An 8839-nucleotide genomic window follows, 5' to 3' on the forward strand; every position below is an offset into this window, starting at 1 on the left:
GGGAACGCAGCGTCCCGCACCACCCGCCGAGCTCGCCACAACATCCCGCCGCAGCTCTGCGGCACGGCCCGGGCGTGCGGGGCGGCAGCGGGACGTGGGCTCCGGGCACAGCCGACCCGGCCGCGGGAGAACAGCCGGCGGAGCGGGGCCGCTGAGGATCCGAGTCGGACCAATCGGAACACAGTCACGCGCACAGCGCCCACCATTCCCTGCTAGCCAATCAGAATGAGACCGGGGGTGAGGTCGTTCTGTTGGGCCCGCCTCCTCGTGCCAAAGCCAATGAGAGCGAAGAAGGGCGGAGCGGCCCTGACCCCGCCCATGCGGCCACCCCACCCAATCGCCTCACGTCTCAAGGTGGCCAATGAAAAGGCGGGCCTGCGATCCCGGCCAGGAACGAACGTCCGTGACTCGTGTGTCTGTCCCGGCCGCGCTCACTGCTCTAGTGACGCCCCGAGCGAGCGAGCGAGCGAGCGCGGCCTTGTTTCCTCCTCTCTCTCCGCCTTTCCCGCCCGGCTGCAACGTGCTGCAAGAGCCACAGCTGCTTGCCTCTCTCTCTCGACCCTTGTCGCCCGGCTGCAATGCCGCTCTGCAGCACGCGACAGCAGCACCGTGCGCTCTCTGCCCTGATTGGTCCGCCTAGGGTCGGGTGCGCGCTGCAAGGTGCTGGCTGCGGGAGCGGTGCTGGCGGGGAGCGGGCGGGCGGGCCAGTGCTGGGGCCACCCACAGCTCGGGCCTCTTCTGGGTAGACAAGGGCTTATGGCAGCACCTCAGCAAGGTGACACTGTGCTGAGAGCCTGCCTGAGGCACTGGCCAGGATAGTAAGAGTTGAGTAGTGATGTTGGGTGCCTAAGCACAGGCTTTGGAAGAGCCCCACATTTTTCGCAAATCGGAAAACCCTGCACCCGTGAGACGACTGTCACAGCTCTTCAGGGTGCTTAATGGCAGGCACTCAAACCCCCAGGCCAGTGAGGAAAGCTCTGCCCCTGGCCCCGGTGCAAAGATGAAGATGAAGACATGAACTTCCCAGTGAGCGCACAAGCGACAGGCAGGGGAGCGCAGGAAGCAGAGCGGCGTGTGACCCACGGCTCCTCGGGGCCGCAGCGAACAGGGACACAGCAAGAGCACCCGTCCCTGCCGGGTCTGCAGCTTGCACGGGGGCCGTGCCCCTCGCAGCTGCGCTTGTGAGCACGAGGACGAGAGGTGTCTGTGATTGGGCTCGGGCTCAAGATGGCTCAATAGCTAACTGGATACGAACCAGCGGAAACCAAGAGATGTCTGTCACATGCTACATTAATCAGAAGCCTCTACTGAAGCAAATGCATTTTTGTTTCTATGGTTAAAAAATATTCATTCCCTCCTTCCCGCCAAATACCCTGGAAACGCACTACATTTCCCCCAATATTTAAAATAAGTAATACATTACTTAAAAATAAGATTAATCATACCTTACATAAAAATATATTACAACCAATTATATAATGGCACTGACAAAATGGGTTTGGCTGCCCCCAAACTGAACAGCCCCTCAGGGATAACATGGCCAGAGCTGGCTAAAAGCCTGCAGACAGGACATGAAACAGGCAAGGGGGGCAGAACCACAGCTGGACTCAAGGGACTCAGGAAAACCTGGAGGCAACTGGGGATGCACACAGTCGTTCTTCTTGTTGCAACCATGACAATGCAGCTTCCCACCGCCGGGACCCAGCCCTTAGAGAAAAAGCCCCCACCCTGCCATTAGGAATAGCAAGATTTGTACTAAAGGCGTTCAGAGAAGAAGGTCTGAAACAAGCATTTTATTTCTATTGGGACCATTTTTACTTTTTAGAGAAGGAACTGCTGAACTCCACCAAATTATACAAAGCATCACAACTTCAACGGACCTGATATTTTATTTCTTCAAAAAAAAAAAAAAAGTGCATTAACAATTGTCAACTGAAGATTAGGAACCATGTGTTACACATTCTTTCACCACTGGTCAAACAGAAGGGGAAATATTTGCATTGCCCAAGTAAGAACACAGGTCGGATCAGCAGACACACTGAAAATGTTCATCATCAGCCAGCTCTCAACACGAAAGGCCCATGGCCAAATCTTCACAGCATAGAAAAGCACGAGATACGAGGTGAGATTTCATAGGCCGTTTGTTGTTCAATTGTGCACATCTTAGCTCAGCTGGCTTCTTGCGGTTTGACGTTGACCGCGCCAACTACCTTTAGGATCCTTTGGACACAAGACAACTTCTTCATCCTCGCTGGCCGTGGAGCTGGAGATTAAACACTTTCAAACACCCGTGGAGTCTTAATTGACAGACGCAAACAAAGTTCACCACAAACAGCCCCAGTTGGCCCCGCAACCTACAGCCTAAGCAAGCTACAGCCAAGCCACAAACAGAACCGAGCACAAACCTGCACTTCTACGCTAACACAGAGAACCGCTCAACAACCCAACCGAGAAAACCCTTCACCCTTTGATCGCACATCTATTCCGATCCACTGCATAACTAGGCAAAGCCAAACAACCTGCAAAACCCTTGACTGCTCCATATCAAGACACGCAACTAGTACAAAAACTCAACCGCCCTGCACACAATTGGGGCCAACCCAAGACTGAGTGCACGGTGCAACATGAAGCCTGCGGCTGCTTGCTCCTAAAGGGTGTGCGAAAGTGTAGATGCACTCAACAGCTTCCATCTGTCCTTCTCTGAGCAGACATTAAACATTCCCCTTCCTCCTGCCCACCCCGACCCACACTTCTTGTTCCCGGGCTGTCTTCTCCAGCTTCCGTTCCTTCCTCTCCAGCTGCCCTTCAGGGACCTGCAAGAGTACACAAAACAGACCTGGAGATGGCTGGCAACGAACTGCACACCCCGCTACAAGACTGTAGCTCCATTGCCCATGATATGCTCGACCTTGGTGTCCTTGAAGAACAAGGGGGATGCGACATGCCTCCAGTATACTAACTGAGGGTGACTACCGCCCGAGCAGTTACCCGCGTATGACAACAGCAGGACCTAAGACACAAATCCTGTGTGTGCGGCTGCCCCGGTGCTCCCACCTTCCACAAGCGCTAATCACAAGGTCGACAACCTGGGGAAGTAACTTGCAGAGGACAGACACCGTGTCCAAACTCCCTTGCCTTTCCCTCCTGCTGGTCAGGCGAGGGTTTCTTCCTTCCTCGGGTTGCTCATCTGCTGTCTTCTGCACGACCTTAAAAACCAAAGAGACACTGTCAGCACGTCAGAAATCAGAGTATAGGACCCAACCTCTGTCTCTCCGTAGCCTTACCTGGAACCGTGGCAGATGTCTCCAGCCTGGGCTGCTGACATCCCGGGCAGCCAGAAGCCGAGCGCAACGAGCCGGGACTCTGGACAGAACTGCTAGGGCGGCACCGTGAACGGTGACCGCCAACACCAGAAACCCTGCTTACAAGGTGGTGCTCCCTCCACACAGCTGGCGGCAGCTAGGGCATGAAGCCCAGAGAAAACCTGCAGAGACCTGAATGCCAGCTGACAGGTGCCTCAGGTGGTCTTGATCAGGGGTCAAAGCTGCCCCATGTCTGGGGACATACGGGCCACGACATCAGATCAGCCTCCCACCATGGAAGCCACAGAGCCCAAAGGGCTAAAGGAGGCCTCCTGCCCCAAGGTCAGAGGGGGTGGGGGTGCAGCCCTGTTTACAGGGTGCAGGGGGCGCATCTCCTAGTGCCAGGAGTAGCAGAACAGAGGAGCAGAGACCTGGCCCTGAGTTACAGGAAGGTCGCCAAGCCTCAGGGTCCCAGCGCACTCAGTGTCCTCCAGAAGCCTGCAGCCTTCCCTGTTGCCTACAGGCATCGTCTCTGGCCAGCCTCACCAAGTGGAACGAGACCCGCCCTGGAGAATCAAGGGGACCTGGACCCTGCTTACAGGCTGCAGGCCAGGGGTGCAGAAAAACAGGTGGACAAGTGCCAGGGCACTTGTCTGCAGGGACTCAGGTAGGGAATACAGAGCCCGCCCTTAAGGAGGAGAGCCATAATCATGCATGTGAGCTACCAAAGCCCAAGAGAACCCAAAATGAGGGGGCCTAAGACCTGTCCCCTAAGATACAGGGAGGCCATGTGCCCAAAAGTATTAGAGGTGGGGGCCCTAACACTCCCTGAGGCCAAAAGACCCGGAAATCTATACCGCTGCTTATCCCCCTAGGTACGGAGGTGGGAGGAGAAGGCTACGAGGATGCATCTTGCCCCTTTCCCAGCACTGGGAAGAAAATAAAGTACGCTGCAGTGATTTTAAGAACAAGAAGAAAATAACAAACACTTTTGTTCCCAGGCACTCCTCTCTCTCGCTCACTCTGCACACTCTGACAAGGGGAAAAAGTGTTCCCAGGCCAGAAAGGAACATCATGCTGCAAACCACTTGACCTCGAGCCTTACACTGGAAAATCCTCCTCCATTCCCAGGGAGCAAGATGGCTGAGACCAGCACCCTCCTTACAGAGAGCCCAAAGGGCTAAAGGAGGCCTCCTGCCCCAAGGTCAGAGGGGTTGGGGGTGCAGCCCTGTTTACAGGGTGCAGGGGCGGGGGGCATCTCATAGTGCCAGGAGGAGCAGAACAGAGGAGCAGAGACCTGGCCCTGAGTTACAGGAAGGTCACTAAGTCTGACCAGCCAGACTGCCCGCAGCAGGCAAAAAGGAAGTCCCGGAGCCCTGCTGAAATGGAGAGCCCTCAGCCAGCCAAAGGACACAGCCGTCCCTAAAAGTACGTTGAGACCCAGACCCTGCTGACAGGGTGGTCCACAGCTCTGCAAAACCTAGCTGTCCAACAGGATGCATGGGACTCGCACCTTCGTTACAGGCTGGCCCAGGGGTCTGGATGTGGAGTACCAGGCATAGATGCAGGATGAAGAACAGATGCCTGGACACAGGGAAAGGTGAGGAGGCCACAGGCTTCAACCCAACCACGGGAAGGGCATCAGGCTCTGGGTTCTGAAGAGTTTGCTGTCCAACGAGACTCGGCTCCTGTCCGCAAGGCCGTCCTGCTGCACAACACAGCAGACTGCTCCATCTCTCTCCAGCCAGTGGAAGAAGGCTATGCCCACCCTGCTTACAGGGGCACCTCTCCGACTGGCTGGCCAAGGCAATGGACTTGGTCTCCTAATTACAGGACATCCAGTGCTATACACATTCATATCGCCTGTCCTAGTGTGTTAGGAGACAGCATGCACCTTGCTTACAGAAGGCTGTGCTATTGGCAGCAAGGTCTGACAGCTGGCCTGGACCCTGATTACAGGGCGGCTGCACTGCGCAAGACCACCAACCAGATCCATGGCCTTTTATAATCCAAGTGGTGGTGATACACACGTTGCTTACAGGGTTGTCCACCTTCTACCCGACTGCTGCAGAAGTGCAACAGCATCAAGGGCAGAGATCCATCTCTGAGTTACAGAGAGCTCGCCCAAAGGCTCACGCAGCCAAAATTTGGCAAACCAAACTCTGGCGTGCATCCACCGATGCATCTCAAGCAAAACCAGGGATGTCATCCTCCCACTTTACTCAGCCTTGGTGAAGCTGCAGCTGGAGTACTGCACCCAGTTTTGGGGCTGCCACTTCAGGAGGGATATGGAAAAGCTTGAGAGAGTTCAGAGAAGAGCCACTCATATGATCCAAGGCCTGGGGGGCAGGCCATACAAGGAGAGGCTGAGGGATTTGGGACTCTTTAGTCTGAAAAAGAGAAGGCTCAGGGGGGACTTGGTAGCAGCCTGCAGTTATATAAGAGAGGTACATCAGGACCTGGAAGAACAGCTGTTCACCAGTGCTCCCCAAGGGAAAACAAGATCTAATGGCTATAAACTCCAGGAAGGTTGATTTAGTCTAGACATAAGAAAAAAGTATTTTACGGTGCATGCATCCAGGGTCTGGAACAGACTCCCCACCAGAGGAGGTAGAAGCACCTACTCTGGACTCCTTCAAAAAACATCTGGATATTTTTCTTGCTGGGATCACTGGATCCCAGCTGACTTCCTGCCTATGGCAGGGGGCTGGACTCGATGATCTCACAAAGTCCCTTCCAACCCCTAATGTCTATGAAATCTATGCATCTATGTCAGACGTCCTCCCTGCAGCGACTGGGACCCAAGGGCTGGGCCCTGCCATCATACTGGTTTCCCTTGGGGCAGCTCGAGTGAGGGCAGAGCCCCGGGAGCTGAGAGTCATGGCTGGGCCATGGGCACAGGTGCTCTGCTCCACCCCACAGGAGAGGCAGTGGCAGAGGCTGCTGGGAAGGGCTCTGAGCAGCGCCCTCCCAGAGGCCCTGCTACCCTCGCTGATGGCTGCAGGGCCAGGGCAGCTGTGAGGGGAGCAGAGCGGAGTCAGCTAAGACAGAGCAGCCCTTCAGGGAGGCTTTGGGGACAGCTGTTGGGTTGTGACCGTGCATGCGCACTGCGTTCCGCTCGCCCTTGGCCACGGGCAGATTGCGTTACTTTTGCCGCCAGGCTTGTCCGCGAGCCAAAGCAAGGGGCACCGGGTCCGTGGACTGCTCTGTTCCCCGGCACCTGATGCTGGTGGTTGTAGTGCCTGGGAATCAGGCACATACAGAGAGAGGCTCGACGAGCTCCCAATGCAGGATCTCAGAGGTAGGTAAAGTGAAGAGTGCAGGACAGGCTAGAGTGGGATGGCGGCAGCATGTCCCTGTACCAGAAACAGGTGTCCAGGCGGGTTGAGAAATGATCCTGGGGCATCCTTTCCATCCTACAGGGGTGGTGAAGAGTATAGAGGAGCATGCAGGGAAATCAGGCAACAAGGGCTCGTGCAAGGGGCCTGCGCAGGCCCTGGAAATGGCACGTGTGCATTCAAAGTGGTACATGCTGGCCTGAGTGGCCAGGCACCTGCTCTCTGTGCACACACCTCTCCCCTCCGCCGGCAGGTGGCCCCGCACCTCAGCTGGCATCGCTGCATCCCAGTCCTGCCTGCACTAGCCCTACACCTCAGTGGCCATGAGCAGGGGTTCCTTGGCAGAGAAGCAGGCATTACAATGCTGTGACCGCACAGGCCGCAGGGAGAAGGGCGACTACCCCAAGTCCCCGCGCACCAACAACACCTGTATGCTCTACACCTCCGTGCTGGTGAGTGGGCACTGCGCCCCGGAGGTCATCGGCCCTGCTTTTCCCCAGGGCGAAGCAGAAGCCTGAAAACATGTTCCCTGGTTGGCCGGTGGAGCTGTCACTGGAGGGGGCATTGCAGCGTCTGTCCTTGGAGCTGGAGCATCTGTCACAATTCAACTGGGGATGGGCGTGCGACATTGCTCTTGGGCTCACACTGACTGCTCATGTGTCACTGTGCTAGTCACACCTCCACTTCTGCTCCACAGACGCCCACGAGCACCTCCAACACCCTACCTCTGGCTCCCCAGCTGCTCGTGGACTGCCATAGCTGCCAACTTCTCCGAAATGATGGATGTCGTCTACGTGGCGCAGACAGTTGAGAAATTCATTGGCTAGGCTGACCACACAATGCAGGTGATACTCTCTTGCCTGCTCCCCGCTATGATGCGGTCCTGAGGGGTGAGCATCAGGGGAAGGGGGCCCATCCCACACTCCGATCATGGGCTACAGGCTCAGCAGCAATGCCCAACACATGGCTGTAGTAGGGGCCCTCCCATCGCTCTTGTGGGGCTGGGAACTGGGCAGAGCAGGGGCCGCAGCAGGGACTGGGGAAGGGGAGAACCCGGGACAGGAGCACTGCAGGGCTGTAGGGCAGGAGTGAGGTCTCTGTGGCGAGGGGAGCAGTCCAGGCCGTGGGGCACAAGGAGCTGAGGGTTGGGACTGCAGGGCATTGACAGAAGTGGGGTTTTCATGTGAGAGGAGTGCAGGGCTGAAATAGCAGGGGTCTCTGCGGGTACAAGTGGGGCTGAGAGTCGGGCGGGAGTGAGGGGCACCCGTGAGAAATGCGGGGCTGTAGGTTTAGAGTGAGGGGTACCATGGGGAACAGGGGGGCTGCGGGTCAGGAGGGGCATTGCTGGGAACAAGGGGGGCCTGCGGGTCAGGAGCGAGGGGCACCGCTGGAAAATGTGGGGGCTGAAGCATAGAAGGATAGCACTTACTGGGGTCCCCCCGGCCCACTTCTTTGCCTTTATCTCCAGGCTGCTATGCCTGGCTTAAAGGGCAGGAGGGCGACACTGAGAAGTTTTCTTGGGGGTGGGATTCAAAAACATTTTAATACTTTATATGGGTGCACAACATACTTATCGTGTATGTGAAATAAACATATGAATATGCATCAAGAAGCAAATATAATGACACGGTAACTACCTACAGCTAGATGTGCCCTTTGATGGACAAGGAGCCGCAGGAGGGCTGTGACTGTCAGGGCTGTATTCTGCGCGCCCCCTTGGCATCTCTCTCAGACCCGCCACCGGTTCCAGTTCTTCCCAATAACCCGTCAGCTCCAAACGCTGTTCTCAAACTGAGTATTTTACACCGAGGATCCGCAGCTGTCCGCTTAAATTGCAGTGGTCTCGCAGTTCTTACCAACAACAACGGGTTTTCATCTCAGTTCCTTTTCAAATCCCGCGCCAATCTTGCCACCAACCACGCACCTAAGACTGAGCCGGGAGCACGGGACTAGAGGCGGGGCACGCGGGCTTCGCCCCGCCCCCGCCTCCGGGCCTCACTCACCCCGCCCACACTACCCTCGCAGCCAATCGCGGCGCTCTTCATAGCGCCCAATGGGAACACGAGGCTGCGCTCCCCGGCCGGGATCCCCTGCCCGAGTTACATCCGACCGAGGCCTCCCATGGAGGGGGGTGTCCCATGCGGAGCCGCGCCCCCCAGCCCCGTGCCTCTGGACAACTGACCCCAGCCACAGGCCACA

At 56.7% G+C, this 8839-nt stretch overlaps 1 long non-coding RNA gene across 1 annotated transcript; it reads right to left on the bottom strand.

The window, feature by feature from the left end:
* Positions 1 to 1865: 1865 nt before the first annotated feature.
* Positions 1866 to 3757, bottom strand: LOC132251312 (uncharacterized). The gene is made up of 2 exons (XR_009463297.1): positions 3285 to 3757; positions 1866 to 3206 (listed from the first exon to the last, which is right to left on the bottom strand). It is a non-coding gene; the product is annotated as an uncharacterized LOC132251312 (long non-coding RNA).
* Positions 3758 to 8839: the final 5082 nt, after the last annotated feature.

This window comes from Alligator mississippiensis, chromosome 7 (assembly GCF_030867095.1).
Source record: "Alligator mississippiensis isolate rAllMis1 chromosome 7, rAllMis1, whole genome shotgun sequence".
NCBI classification, from domain to species: domain Eukaryota; kingdom Metazoa; phylum Chordata; order Crocodylia; family Alligatoridae; genus Alligator; species Alligator mississippiensis.